The sequence below is a fragment of the Cynoglossus semilaevis genome, chromosome 10 (genome assembly GCF_000523025.1).
Source record: "Cynoglossus semilaevis isolate Cse_v1.0 chromosome 10, Cse_v1.0, whole genome shotgun sequence".
NCBI classification, from domain to species: Eukaryota; Metazoa; Chordata; class Actinopteri; order Pleuronectiformes; family Cynoglossidae; genus Cynoglossus; species Cynoglossus semilaevis.
In genome coordinates this window covers 7,058,834-7,073,704 of record NC_024316.1, presented here as the reverse complement: position 1 = coordinate 7,073,704, position 14,871 = coordinate 7,058,834, and the positions used below count along the sequence as shown (strand labels likewise).

The 14,871-nt window shown below is 40.3% G+C and overlaps 1 protein-coding gene across 1 annotated transcript in view; it reads right to left on the bottom strand.

The window, feature by feature from the left end:
- epha2b (eph receptor A2 b) overlaps nucleotides 1-14,871 on the bottom strand; it is a 50,928-nt gene extending 36,057 nt beyond the window's left edge. Inside the window, exon 1 of the mRNA XM_025059430.1 lies at nucleotides 14,651-14,871. The gene's annotated coding sequence lies outside the window, so the exon portion shown is untranslated. The remainder of the gene's footprint in view (nucleotides 1-14,650) is intronic.

Here is a 14,871-nt window from a genome sequence, read left to right as displayed (position 1 = left end):
CAGGTATGAGGGGCGGAAAAAGGAGGAGGTAGAGGAGGTGAGTGAGGAGCAGGAGAAAGAGGAAACCGGTGATTTGTTTTTCTTTTTTCCATGTTGATATGAAATGATAAGACGTGCCTGAGGCGCCGCGTGTGCTTTATCTGAGCGGCTGAGCCTGCTGAATATGCATTGTTCTTTGTAGTTAGCCACTAAAGGCTAAGACAGGATGTAAAGTGAGAACTTAAGTGGATTTTCAGTGGGCGTGTGTGCGTATATGTGAGTCCATGTGTACGTCTGCGAGGGGGAGTTCTATGTGCGTGAGTGCTGAGGAGGGGGGAGCTGCTGGGAAAGCTGCCAGGCACAGGTGTGAGGCAACTTCAGCAGCTAAGACCAGTGGACAAACAGCAGCGTCATTGTTCCAGCACACACACACACACACACATAAACACACGTGTATGCGCACTGCCCAACAAGTGTGACCAGGCCAGCATGTGTGAGAACAGGATACGGGCTCATCTGTTAGTCTGATTAGCTGGTGAACTTCCATCTCCCCCAAATAATCCGCCTCCTCACCAATCACAAACAGAATCACACTAACACACACACACACACACATATGTCTTACACCTCAATGATGTTGACTAGGCCCAGGTTTGATAAAGCGGTTCCACGTGTCAGAGCACAGACGTACTGTTACCTGACGACAGTGACAGTTCAACAACAACTTGTAAATAATTTTGAAGTTATTTATACTTTAGTGTAAGACCTAGTCCAGCTAACCTGAAGAACATTTATATACCTTCATTTTTATTACTCTAGGGCTAACCACTGGTTCTGTTTACTATCTTACCTTTTAGCACCTCTGGCTATTTCTTCCACATTTGTTGCTACCCTAAAGTTTATTCAAAGACAAATAGTTTTGACCATGTTTACTTACCCTTTTCTCTCTCTCTCTCTCTGTAATTTTGGCTAATATTTAGCTTTTTGTAGGTTCACTTTAGGTTATCAACCTGAAAGATTTATCTTTAATTGTGCTATTTCTAAGTAAAAATCTTAAAATGCCTGATAAACTTTGTTGCTACCTTGGTTAAAATCTGCTAGCTAAGTTCTCAGTGGCCTTACTTTTGTCAAACTTTGCTAGCTGCTACTTGTTGTGTTACGTTATTTATATATCTATAATTATATATGTAGGGATGTAGAAAATATGCAATATATATTTATGTGTATGTGCATATATGTACATATATATATACATATATACGTTTGTATATTTTCTACATCCCTGTTTGCTGGTAATTTCCTCTGTCTGAGAATTTTCCTCAACACAGATGTATTGCTTCCTGATGATGCTGAAGTACTGGTCAGGTACAGATACTGTCAGGAAATACTTAACCCTTTATACTATTGTAAAAACCACAAGGTGCCACGTGATTTCAAGAGTCACTGTAGTCGTGGCTCCACACATGGCCACTGCTCTTTCACAAATGGACATCTGTGAGCTGCATACTTGTTATACATACAGACGGGTATGTGGTAATGAGCAAATGTTGGTGGTAATGTGGCACTGCTGTGTGTATGTGCGCTTGTGTGAGTTGAGGTGAGATGTTTTGGAGCTGTAGGGCATGTGTGACCTACGTGTTGAGTTGTAATGTAAATGATCCGTGTGTGGTTGGCTGCACTGTGGTCATTTGTATTTCAAACAGGCCAGGAGACCAGAGCTGAGGAGAAACACTCAGTGGCAGCTGACGCTGAAATTCATCTCCCACACTTTTAATGTTTGGATTGTGTTGGTACATTTAGGGGGTTTTCACGGTTAGTAGTTTGTAGTTTTTTTTATTTGTTATCCCTATAATTCAGTGTGAAGCTGAACTCTTTTTTCTTTGTATGAAATTCCCATGAACTAAAACAAATACATACAATAGGGTAATGGAAGAAGTACGAGTTGGAGGCAGTGATATCCTGCCTTTATTCTATATATGTTTATAGGTCAGACTCCAAGAAAAGACAGGGTCACATGGTGTCTTCTTGTTACACCCAGTTCTCATCACAGGAGACTAGGGGAAACCAAACTACTGTTTTGAGTATAGATAGAAATGAGGGCAGCCATAGGGAGATGAAAAAGACCACCAGGGAAAAAAGAGGGCCCTCCATGGTTAAACTAGCAGAAGCTTTTCTCATGTCTGACATCTGTGGTTTGATTGGTCAAAATGTCTTTAACTTTGTCTTATTTCTGTCATATTCTCACAATTCACAACTGAACAAATTCAACCTCCATGAAACACCCAAGAGACAAGTTAGTTGTTTACCATTACCATTTGCTTAGGAGAGTGCACAAAAGTTAGCTGCTATCCTTTCTCCACCAAGCATAACATAGCATCACTAGAGCAGTTAGCCTACTTTAAATTTAAACAATCCATACTAGCATGTAACTCACAAGTTAAAAGTTAAAATACAAATACAACAATTATTATATAGAGAGGGTAGTGAAATCTACTTCAGGAAAGCTAACCTGCTAACAGCTAACATTTGAACTGTAATGAGCCCATTGTTAAATTTGTCTCTAAATCTGTACAAAGTAGCCAGACTTCATCATGAACGTACATGTAAACAGTACCGAGCGTCACAATGTGGATCACTGTTTGACTCCACCATCAGCCAATCAGATTCAAAACAACACTGTTCCCTCTGTCAACGTCTTTTCATGGCCAGTTAAATAAACCGTAAAATAGTTTGACTTGAACTGCGATGGAAATAGGGTCTTAAGATCATTTTTGTTGGCCGAAGTTCTACAAAGAAAATACCTTTGACTTTGACTTGTGTTGTTTTTAAAGTCAAAAGTATGCAAGTCTGATGTGGATGAAGTAGTAAAAAAAGTCAAATACACTGCTGACCCACGAGGAGAAAACAAACGGACTCTTCATGATGTCCCCAGTCCAGAGGTTTATCTTCACTCTTACATTACAAACATTAAAGTCACCACAAGAGCAAGTGGATTGGATATGACAGTTTTATCACTGATAACAGAAATATGTTTTAATATTTAATATTGTGGCTACAACCAAGCAGTTGTATAAGTAAAGGAACATTCACAGTAATATTCATACCAAATAAATGGAGTTTGCTGTTGAGGCCGTAGTGAGAACACGCAAACTCCAAACTGAAAATCGTACCACCCAAAGGCAGCACACAAGCTGGTGACCTGCTGGTGACCTTGCCCAAAAGAGGTGGTTTGCAACCAGTGGCTCACCCCCTTTCATTGGCTCCACGTGACATTATATTTAAAGAATGGTCCAAATTCAGCAGGGCTTCACTTTTTGAACATCTATAAGTTTCATAAGTTATAAGATAGACATCTATAAGTATCCAGATCTTGATTCAAAAACTGATTTATCATTTACTCCAAGATGCTGTTGAGGATAGTGGTGATTTTCACAGAAACCAAGGTTCTAACTGCAAAACAACATGATGTCACTGTTCTCTTCAACTCTTTCATAAATCTGTGGCTATTGATCTTTAGCCTTTAAGTACGTGTACATTCTTATAGTTGATGATTCACAGGCCATTTTCTTGTCTCCATTGATATCGAGGACAGGAGACATAACGGACTGGCAGATGTTCCTATTTGCTCAGCCAAGCAGAATGACCTGCTCCTTCAGGCACATTCTTCCTCTGCTTCCTCCATATCCAGTGACTGCCGACCTAAAGGCCATTGTAGATGTTTAAGGAAGCGCAGAGGAAGGAGCAAGAGGAGACGCGGCTCAGAATAAAGTCGTTCTGGATTCCTGACGGGGAAGGGAGAGAGGTCACCCTCCAGGATCTGACGGGAACTGCCACACATCAGACCAGCACAGCCCCCCACCCTGGCAGCCCAGAGCCTCCATTCAAAGCCACCTGTTGGCTCAGTTCCAGATGACCCCACTGAGCAGGCTCATATCAGATGAGATGGAGAGAAGGGGAAATGGAGAGGAGTGTTTAGGAGGGGAGTGTGTGAAAATGAGAGTTTACCTTAATCCCTACGTGCCTTAATGTGTCTGGGTGTTCGGTTCAAATCCTGTTTGTTACAGGAAAAACACAAAGAGTGGTGGGACACATTTTTTCTCTTTTAGTGGCTTTGTGTACAATTGGTCTGTGTAATTTATTTTAGGGATTTGTATAAATAACATCTGTTAACCTGTCTGTTGATCAGCTGTCAGCTACTTCAAACTAAAGAAAACTTCAAACTCGGCATTTAACACTTAACTAACTACATTTATTATTTTTTGACATTCATTTAGTGAAAGGAGACACAAATTTAAGGAATGTCATCATTCATGAGCTTCTCTGAGTGACCCTGTGGACAAAAACAATGTTTTTTCTACAGTTTGTATTTAGTCAGTGGCTAACCTTGAGAATCTGGTTTTATGCGGAATTTAAACTTATCTGTATTTAAGTTATTTGACTGCATTGTGTGACTCTTTCAGCAATTTTGAAACTATGTTTTGATTTCGCTTATTTTGTCTTCCTACATCATTTTGCCACGGTTTCGCTATTGTGCTCTTGTGGCTTAACAGGACTGCTATTGTAAACTCTTAGCTTAGTTTGAACTAATTTATCATTTATTTTATTTGAAGCCCTATTGAATTTTCTATTTTATAATTCATGGTTCAGTGTCCTTTACCCTTTGGTAATCTTTAGGCTTCTTTATTTATTTATCATCTTCATCTATCTGTGGTTTAAATTGCAGATACGAATACTGACTATGATTTGGTTCAATATGTTCCCCAGGTGAATTTAAGCCCTTTGTGTTTTTACTACCTGAGATGAAGCTTTTTTTAATAAACATATCAAACAAAATGACCTCCAGGAGCTCAGTTGAAGAACTAAATAAGACTTTTCCAAAACATTCATCATGTTGTTGACATACAGTAACCACCAATGGTGAAACTATTTGTGCAAAAGAGAATGTAATTATATTAAATGTGAGGTTGAACTTTAACAAATAATAAAATTTAAGGTTTTTATTTAAGTTTTGGTTTCACTCCACAAAGGGATCAAAGTACTGTATATGAGGACTGAAGTAATAAAAACATGCATGTGGGAAAGAGAGGCCTATGGTTTTTCAGTAGGGAAAAAAATCATTTGGCCCTCGAAGTGTGCTCCCATCATATAGTGTATAGTATGTCGCTCCAGTACTTTCTGGTTCCAGTTTAGTTCCAGACCGACATGCTTGAGGTACCGAGAGAGCAAGAGAGCGAGAGAGAGGGAGGCGTTCGGAAGGCATGCTAATACCCAAACCACTTCAAATGGCATCCATCAATGTAAAGGGGCAGCAGTTGCTACTCCATACGTCTGAGGTCCTGGGCCGACTACACCCAGACACCCTGTAAAGAAAACTAATGTCGGCCACTTGTAACCACAACATCATACTTTCTCTCGGTCATGACCCTGGGTTCTCGACCACAGGTTGGACTGTAAATCAGCCGGTAATTTGAGAGGCTCCGACCTTGTGAACCATCTCACCCTTCCTCGAGCACTTCACTGACAAACTAACTCCATGGCTGGAAGCTAAAAGAACACTAGTGGACCTCCAATAAAACCTATGAAGGTTTGAGTGAATTAAGCCCTGACTGACTGTGTACACTCAGCTGCGCTCTGAAGAAACACCGATGGTTGAACGACACGCTGTGAAATTGCTGTTCCTGTTGCAGCTGTCCCAACGTAATCTGCAGTCATTTTGTGAGAAAGCCGCCTCAAACTGCACCTCAACGGTTAAAGCGGTGGTAGGTAAGTTTAAAGATCAGCAGTAAGATAAACATTTGCAGTTTCTGTTCCCCTCCTCCTTCCACCAACCTGCCACTGGCAATTAGCAACAGGTGATTGACAGCACAGAGCACGGCTTTCATGCTGCACTAATCCACCTTGGTCTGTTGCCCAAGCTACAGATTCACTTTGGAATCAAACGGGGAACTCACGAGCAGGCCAAGTTTCTGACATGTTTAAATGCTTATTTACATTTGCACAATATGGGACTTACTTTTGCTGAGCTCAGGCAAAAAACCTTACACAAAGACCTCTTAACTATTTACCTCTTTCACAAATAGTTTCAGGCTGATCTTTGATATTTCCAACAGTTACCCATTAATTATTTCTCAAATTAAATTCAGTGAATTTTTAATTAATGTGTCAGGGATGACATATCTATCATTTCCCACAAAGTCCTGTGCTTACACATTAATCTGTGACAAGGCTGCAGTTTATCTCCGCTGTTGCCAAAGGCTTATTGCCCGGTGTCGTGCTAACACCTGTATTACTGGTCACACTCTCTTTGTTATCATATTTCTATTATCTCACAGTTGTAGCTGTCATCACTACCTGGTGGTGTGCATGTGAACACATTTTTGCAGCATCTACTCAACATAGGAGCTAATGTGACTTTGTCAGCAGCACCTGCTGGTCAGAGATCACCTCCCCACACGGGTCCGTGGTCTGCTGAGGTAGGCATGCCAGGAGTCTGAGGCCGAGTAATGTAGGTCTGTTGTTTCAGTGAAAGTGTTAGGACAGCTGTGGGTGGGTGTGAGAGAGAGAAACAGAGAGAGGGAGAGAGAGAGGGAGGGAAAGGAAGACAGACAGAGAAAGAGAGAGAGAGAGAGAGAGGAGCTGAACTAAAGATAAATGTCTTAATTGTTTTTGTTAATAATTTAATTAAGAATTGCTAAACACTAAATGTTTTAGTGTCTACATTACTCACAGTAGTTATCAACTACCTAACCAACCAAATTAAACCAAAAGAACAGGCCAGATGGGCTCAACCAAAAAACAAAGTGACCAACCGACAACCACAAAAAAGACAAAACAACTAACTAATTAATGAACAACTAACTGAAAGGATGCCAGTTTGCCAAACAATTAATCAAAATCTTAACTACCCTAACAAACAACTAGGTTGTCTACTAGGCAGCAAACAACAAGACATTACTAATTGTACACATACTCTACAAGTACAGTCAAACCAAAATAATAAATCAGTCCCAGTGTGGTTCCATCTATACTGAAAAAAGAAACAAGACAAACACAACAAATAAATGAAAAAAGGGAGACATTGGAGATTTGGGTGTTTACCCACTGAACCACAGGTTTGGCAAGGCCGGGATTTAAACCGACAATCCTTCGACCTAATTCTTTAACCATTAGCCCAAGGCTAATGAAACAGCTAAATTGACAAAAACAGCAATAAAAAAACTGAACAGTCAGCCATCTTTGCAGTTCCCACCAGAAAGGTTTTTTACAATTTGTTTTTTTTACTTTTGTGTGACTATATTAGCTGGATCTGTGTGTAAGGGATCTGTACATGGGACAAAAGATTTAAAATACCAAATATATATTTCAGTGACAGTCGCATTATCCTCCAACTAATGCAGCCAATTAAACTGCATGTCTGTGCAGCTTCGTCATAATACTAAACAAACAGAGTAAAATCAAAGCTTGTCAACATCACTTGACACCGTGCCATTGAAGTAATGTGACAGCACAAACAATTAGTCACTGTGGTTCTCAGTGTCACTGATGAGAGTACGGGTCGTTAGACTAACCCTGTCCAAACACTCCTGCCTCAACCAGGTTGTGAATATAAAAAAAAGCTAGTCCTTCACTCTGAAAAGAAACTGGTTTCGTGAAAGAAGTCAGTATAAATCAGCATCCAGAGAAGAATGGACTTGATTTATAATGTTAGACAACACATTCGAGGCTTGTTCACTGTTTCAGTCAATACTGTCAGCTCTCCTGGTGTCAGCACTGTTATTTATGATCCTGTTTGGAGGAAAATAGACCGCAAAATATCAGACTCATGTCAGCTGACACTGAATTATTGTTAGCTAGTCAATATGTGCATGGTCTCATATGGCATACGGGGAAATCCAGTCTTAAAATTGGTTACGGTGCCAGTCAAATCCCCGCTCTTAAGGTTTCCCAAAAAGAATGCGTCATTTTGCCACCACAAGGCTGCATCCGGTTTTTATATACTGTCTACAGAGCTTCTATGAAAACTAAGTAACAGGTGACCATGGTTTTAAAGAGGTAGGATGTACACAAATAGACCCCTGAGCTCAGCTGTTTTAGTCTGAAGGCTGACATCAGAGTGGACACTTGTACTGTGTGGGCGATGTGTGTACCACAGATGAACGGAATGAATACACTCACTGGATGACATGTAGGTTTGGTTTACTGTGCTGTAGACATTAGATGATCTCAGTGCAGCTTAAAACACTCCTAATGGGTCACATTAGTAGCACAAAGCAACAGATGTAGAAACATGACAATGATGAAAAAAAAATCTCTGACTGCACTCCAGACATTTGTGTGGGTTCCAAGACCTTGTAGTTTTACATTAAAACATGTTTACAATCTTGAAAGTAAATGTTAATTAATATGAAGTAATTCACTCTGTCCCCCAGAGGTGTCCACACTTTTTTGGGGTGAAATGATCTACCTACATTGAAAACTCTAAATATACAGTATAATTACTACTTTGATTAAATGGCTGTAGTTGTATACGGTCTGATTCAATACTGCTACAGTCTTGCTCTAGTGATTCGCTTCTTAAAATAAAACTTAATCTATTATTTTATGTAATTGCTCAGAACTCCCTCTGTTCTACTTGTAGACCCTGATCTACCCAGTTGTCAACTGACAACACCCAATACCATGTGTCAGTGACATTTGGACTTTGACATGTCCAGTCTTTATGTAATGTTCCTCTGAAGTTGTAGGATCAGATTTATAATCACAATCATCATCTGTACTGACACGTTCAACTCACATGGTCCACTACATTAAAACTGTGTTCACAGCACCACTTGTAGGACGGTTAGCAACATGCAAGAAAACACATTTCCCCAAAATGAAAGTACACAGTCTCCTCTCAGTTCACCGTAGGTGTGCCAGTGACAACGACCAAAATTAAAAACTTTGAGTCAGAGGCACAAAGATCAGGTGATATTGCAAGGTGAGGCATGTAGGTGTGTGACTCATGTCTAATATGCCATCTTAGCAGATGGTATCAATTTAGAGAGCGTCATCGCGTGTGGTGGCATCTAATTTTTTTTTTTTTTTAAATCAAGTTTTTACTTTGATAAACACATCTAAAATGCAAATTAACAAAATCAACAGTCACTTTCACTTCTGCTGTCAGAAGAGGCTGCTGTGTTTGGACAGCCTTCCTGCAGCTGTCACCTCCATACCTAAGTGTGGGAATGTGTGTGTGTGTGTGTGTGTGTGGCGTAGGCAGGTGCATTCATGTAACAGCTTGTCTTTTTGGTATATTACAGTCACTGGCCATTAGTGGAGGGAGCAGCTGAATGGAGTTGGTGATTGTGGTGAAGGTGTTTCACTGTAACGTGTGTGTTTGCCTGTGTATGCGTGACACAGCTGTTTGTGGAATGGCACTTCATTTCCATGCCTGTCTGTCAAGATGGCTTTGCCGAGAGCCTGTTCTTGCTTGTTGTTCTCTTTCAGTAAACACAGAATACCACAGTGAGTCCCTCTTCTGCCCCTGTGAGGCTGCTGAGGTCTGTCTGCTGCCAAATGGGTGTGAGAGGCAAATAAAAATCTAAATAGGCCTCGTAATAAAGTTTTAAAGGTGCATAATTTTCTCCTCTGTCCCTCCAGCCCACATATGTTTCCACATGGATTTTCTTTACAAAATAAAGAGAGAGAGAGTGTTTTCTGGCACATTACCAATGACATGCATAACTGTCGTGACCTGGCTACAGGAAGCCGGGGTGTCCAGTTTCCACATTTGCCCTAAAGATTATGGAACAGGGTCGGAGGAGGTGCAAAAATTCATTCTCTAGTGACCTAAAACATTACAGAGCCAAGGAACACGTCTGCAGCTTTACTACAGTCCCACATACTGCGTTAAAATACTACAGTTACAAATAGGACTCCGTGTTCTCTTACTTTTCAACTTTGCACATATAAAAGATTGGAACTTTACTACTTTAAAGTTTAAATGTTTTAGCCTATTAGGTATTTTGTTTTTATTTAGGCTTCAATAGTGATCCTAACCCAGTACTGTTCAAATAGTGGGGTGGGGCCCCCTGGGGGGACACGATGAGGTGCCGAGGGACCTAGGGGGGTTGGGTGTGAGAGGCTTCCATTGGAATCATGTATGGCAGACTGGACAGAAGTGTGTCGCTGCTGTAACGTTTTAACAATAAATAAGCCTCCAGTCACTAGGGGGCAGCAACTCAGAGATTTGTACAGATGAGAAAATGTATATTAGGTTCTCAGTAGTATTTCAATTCAGGGGCAGGGCATGAAAACATTTCTGACCCCTAGGGGGCCATGACAGAAAATAATTGAGAACAACTGCCCTAACCTAACCCCCAGCAGTCATCAGGGAAGGGCGGGGTCACATCCTGGACAGTTCACCTGAATATTCAGCACATCAGAGTTGTCCTTTAAGTTGTGTGATGTTAAATAACATTACATTCTAATAAAATGCTTGATTTGTCCATAGAATTTCATAGAATTTTCCATTCTTCTTCTCTGGCATTTTCCGAATTTCAATTTCTCCCCTCAATCCTTTCTATGCTTCCAGAAAATGCTCGAAGTGTTCAGATTGTTTCATCATTAATTTGTTCTGACGATGAAACATCAAAAACAAGTCCAGGCGAGTCGAGGCATGGAGACAACAACGGGCTTAAATTAATTGCCACATCTCCACATCGTTGGTACAGTAGGTGCTAAAGTGTGTATCCTGTATTCTGACAGGGTACAGATGTCAGTATGTTTTAGTTAAGTACCAGTGAAGCACCAGACATGTTCTTAAGAGGTCGTCCCTTTATTCACACTAAAGGGACGACCTCTTAAGAACATGTCTGGATGATTTCTAGACAACATCTTGAAGCTTTGGTTCTCAAGATTATGGGTAAAAAGAGAAATGGTTCCTAAGATGGTACTATGTTGTCACCAGGTCACATCAACTGGTCTCGATCGATCGACATAAAGATCGATAGATTAGACAGACAGACAGACAGGCAGACAGGTAGATAGCTAGACCAATAACATCCACAAAGACGTGGTCAGGTCAGGTCAGTGCGGCCCGCAGCCCTGGTTTATAGTTTTATACTTTTATATATAAAGGTAAGAACAACATTTATCTTCACCATAATGAACACAGTGTGTTGTGGTAGAAGGAACAGATCTATAAAACAACAGAAACCCATGTATCCTGGTCAAAACTGTGTCCTGATCCTCAGATCTGCAGCAGAGATTATTACCAACAGATGTCATCTGAGCTGAAACCAGTTAAGCAAATGGAAACCATGGCGGCTCACAGAGAGAAACATGAGTCCATTAAGTCCTAACATAATGTGCAAAACGATGCTGATAAGAAAATTGGAACTTTTCAAAATGGGTTTTCTGTGAGACGTGTTTTTGTAAAGGCCGCATCTGTGAACCATTAGTGGTGCAGCACCTTAAGGCAGCTCCGCACCGGCTCCAGATTTTGGCCACGGCGTTGGCTGCTTGATTGGTCCAGATGTAATTCTGCTGTCAGGTACGATCAGTTCTCCTCTGCTCAAAGAAGCTTTATGCACATGCACACACACACACACAAACACACATGAAGAGGGAAAAAAAACATCTTTTCCGGGTCAATACTGTAGGTGTGTGTGGTGACATCACCGGAGACATTTTTAACTGCTGACGTCTTACATTTTAAAACAAGTCACATCCTGATGGCTGCCTTTTTATGACCAGAAAGATTCCTGGGTTCTGATAAAGGGTCTGCTCCTTCACACAGACCAGTGTTATCGATTCTACCTGGTCACTAAGAGCCAGGGTTTAAGTGCTTATTTTCCAAGAATGTGCAGTAAAGGCTAACCAGACCAGACAAATGGAAAAACTGTTTGTTCTCCATTTAAAAATCACAGTCCACTCGACACGACAGAAATAAACCAAGTCTGAGAAAAGACCCAACCTCAGTGAGGAATGTACAATAACCAAATAGTACTATTGTCAGAGGCAGAGCGTTCCGGTTTGAACGACATTAAAGGCTGCAGAGTCTCTCAACAAGACATAAATCTGTGTGAAACTAGTCTTTGGTAATTGTCTAAATCTCTGGTGAGACCACAGTTTTCCATAAATCATCAGCTAGCTTGAGGTTTGAGGGCAGCAGTGATATTCTTGTAAACAGCTCATAACTTGTTAGTGCCCTGGATGCTGGAACAAAGAGAATCAGAGAACAATCAGCAAACACAAACACTGATCTGAAAAAACAAACAGTAATAAAGGATTCCTGACTGTCCTAGAGAGAGAAATCTTCCTTTGTTTGTTTTTTCATTTCTTCTTTATTTATGTTTGAGCGATTTCCAGTTTTTATAAAAGGTCCTGGCTCACAATTTCCCTCTGAAAGTGTGGCTCCTCCATCAACACATCCTGACTGGTATAAAGGCTCTTTGTCCTTCCACCGTTGGAAAACCTCCTCTCATTGCTTCAGCTTCATACTCCCTGTCTCTCACCTCCGCTCACTTCGACAGAACTGAACCCAGCTCTGCCAATCCAGCTAGAGGCACAACCTCTAGTCTCTCACACTTATTCACACTTGCTGACAGATGAGGTTCTGGAGGCAGAGTGTGGTAAAAACCCAGAATAGATGGAAGATTAAAAAAGAAAAAAAATAGAAAGAAAAAAAACACAAGCATGTCTTTTCTTTTCCTTGAAATGTGACAGAACCGCAAATCGACTTCCCATCTCCCTGAAACCACATCACGACCCTAAAACCCTAACACCCTAACACTCCAGGGAAGACACAGACGCCGTAGCACGGAGCTCTGTGCTATATATACATTCAGTCTGCATATCTGACTGCAGCAGCAGCCTGTGAGAGTTGACATCTTCATGGCTACTGTACACGGGTTTGTGAACAGACTGCAGTGATCCGCCCGTAGACCGTAGAAGGAAAACGGACATCACCGCAGCTGTTGTAGACTCTGGTTGCACTGTGACATCATCCAGGTCTATGTAAATTCTTTCCTGATTCAAAACACCAGTAATACTTTTACTGATGATCTAGGACCAAAAATATGAACTTGTTAAGTTTATCGTTTATAAAAGATCAGGTAAGTTTTGTAACTTTTGTTTGATGGCAGTAGAAACAGGCAGTTTTCAATCATTTTAAATTAATTCTTGTAATTCCTTGAGATTTTACTTTTGACTTAAATTCAACTGCATCATTACACAAACAGCAGAGACTATCCAGACTTCAAACATCCAGACTGTCCAGAATAATCACCATAAAGGTTCGGTTAGGATTTACAGTAGAAGTTAGTTAGTTCATTCGTTGGTTGGCTAGTTAGTTAGTAAGTTAGTATGTGTGTGAGTCTACTACATTAAAGGCTGCTGCTTGTTTCTAAGTACCAGAACCAGTACTGATTAAATCAGGTCATAAAAATCTTCAAAAATACAAAGTAAAATGACAGGAGATAATCTATTGGTCATTTGTTTGTTTTTATTTAATTTAGCTCAGATTAAGGCCTACGTTTGAGCTCAGTGGTTTCACATGTGTCCTGTTTGAGAAGGTTGAACATTTCTAGTGTGTTTCTTACCGATCACATACACTGTGTAGTATGTGATGGAAACCTGGGGAAAAAAACAACAGCGTTTACCAAATCACAGAGGATTACCAGCATTACCTTCCATTGAAACCTGTGGTCTGGGGAGTCGGCTAGAGCTCTTCTTATTCACACATTGACTCATTTAGAAGTCACCACCTGAACTGGCTCAGGATCAACAGCCGTTATTGTTTCATTTAAAGCCTCTACAGACACATAATCTACCATTGGAGTCATTGGAGGAAAGGAACCAAGACAAAACTCTGACTCTTCCTCCTCCTACTGTAAACCACGTGACTGTTCACAGACAGCAGCAGCAGAGAGCAGCTCTCTGTATGTTAAAGGGAGACAAAAAAAACCTGACCAATCAGAATAATACTTAGGAACTGATCACCAGAGAATGTTATCTAAGGAGGTATTATTATTATAGTGTGACCATGAAATCAAACAGGTGAAGTTATCACAACTTTTTTGTGCCTGCTTCTCTGTCTCATCTCAAACCTGAAACTGAGTTTCTTTAAATGTTCTTTCAGTTTTGTTCTTATCAGATTTGGTTTGATTAAAATCTGTTGCAAAGCTTCAGTAACTAAACATGTTTTCATTGAATAAAATAGAATAGAATTGTTCATCTTTGAGAATAAAATGTACCTGAGCTTAACACTTGACAGAAATATCAAGATAGAACTGGTCAAAGTTGTTGGAAACAGCGTGATGTGTCTTAACGTGGTTTCTCTAATTAAATCATACGTGATTTAAAATCATAACATCTGTTTATAACATTCAAAGGCTTTAATCTCTGACTGTGCCACAAGCTGGATCACTGCAGGTCAGAGGTCAAGGTCTCTTAAATACATTTTTTTTTAATTCTAAGGAGATAAAAATGACAAAAGGGTGGGCAATGGAAATAAAGCAGTTCACAACAACAACAATCTTATTTGCTCAAAATCAGTCATGAGTCAAATAAAAACTGGAACTAAAACCAAAAGGGAATGAGTTAATGTCTCTCTTACTCATCAGACACTGGTTCAGGTCAGTTCAATTAATTTACAGCTGAGAGAAATGATTATAGAAAAACTCACAACTTTGAAGGTGAGGAATACAAACGCCATCAAAAGTAGAAGTGAAAATCCAGGAACATGTCTTTGACACAGAGACAGAAGCTCAGAGAACCAGGTGAGTCTGATCGAACACAGGTGAGAGTCATCAGGGGGAGCAGCCAATCACAGGAGAGAGAAAGTAAAACACACATGAAGTAAAACAGAATGGTAGTTATCCACTAAACCCTTGAATTAATCAATAC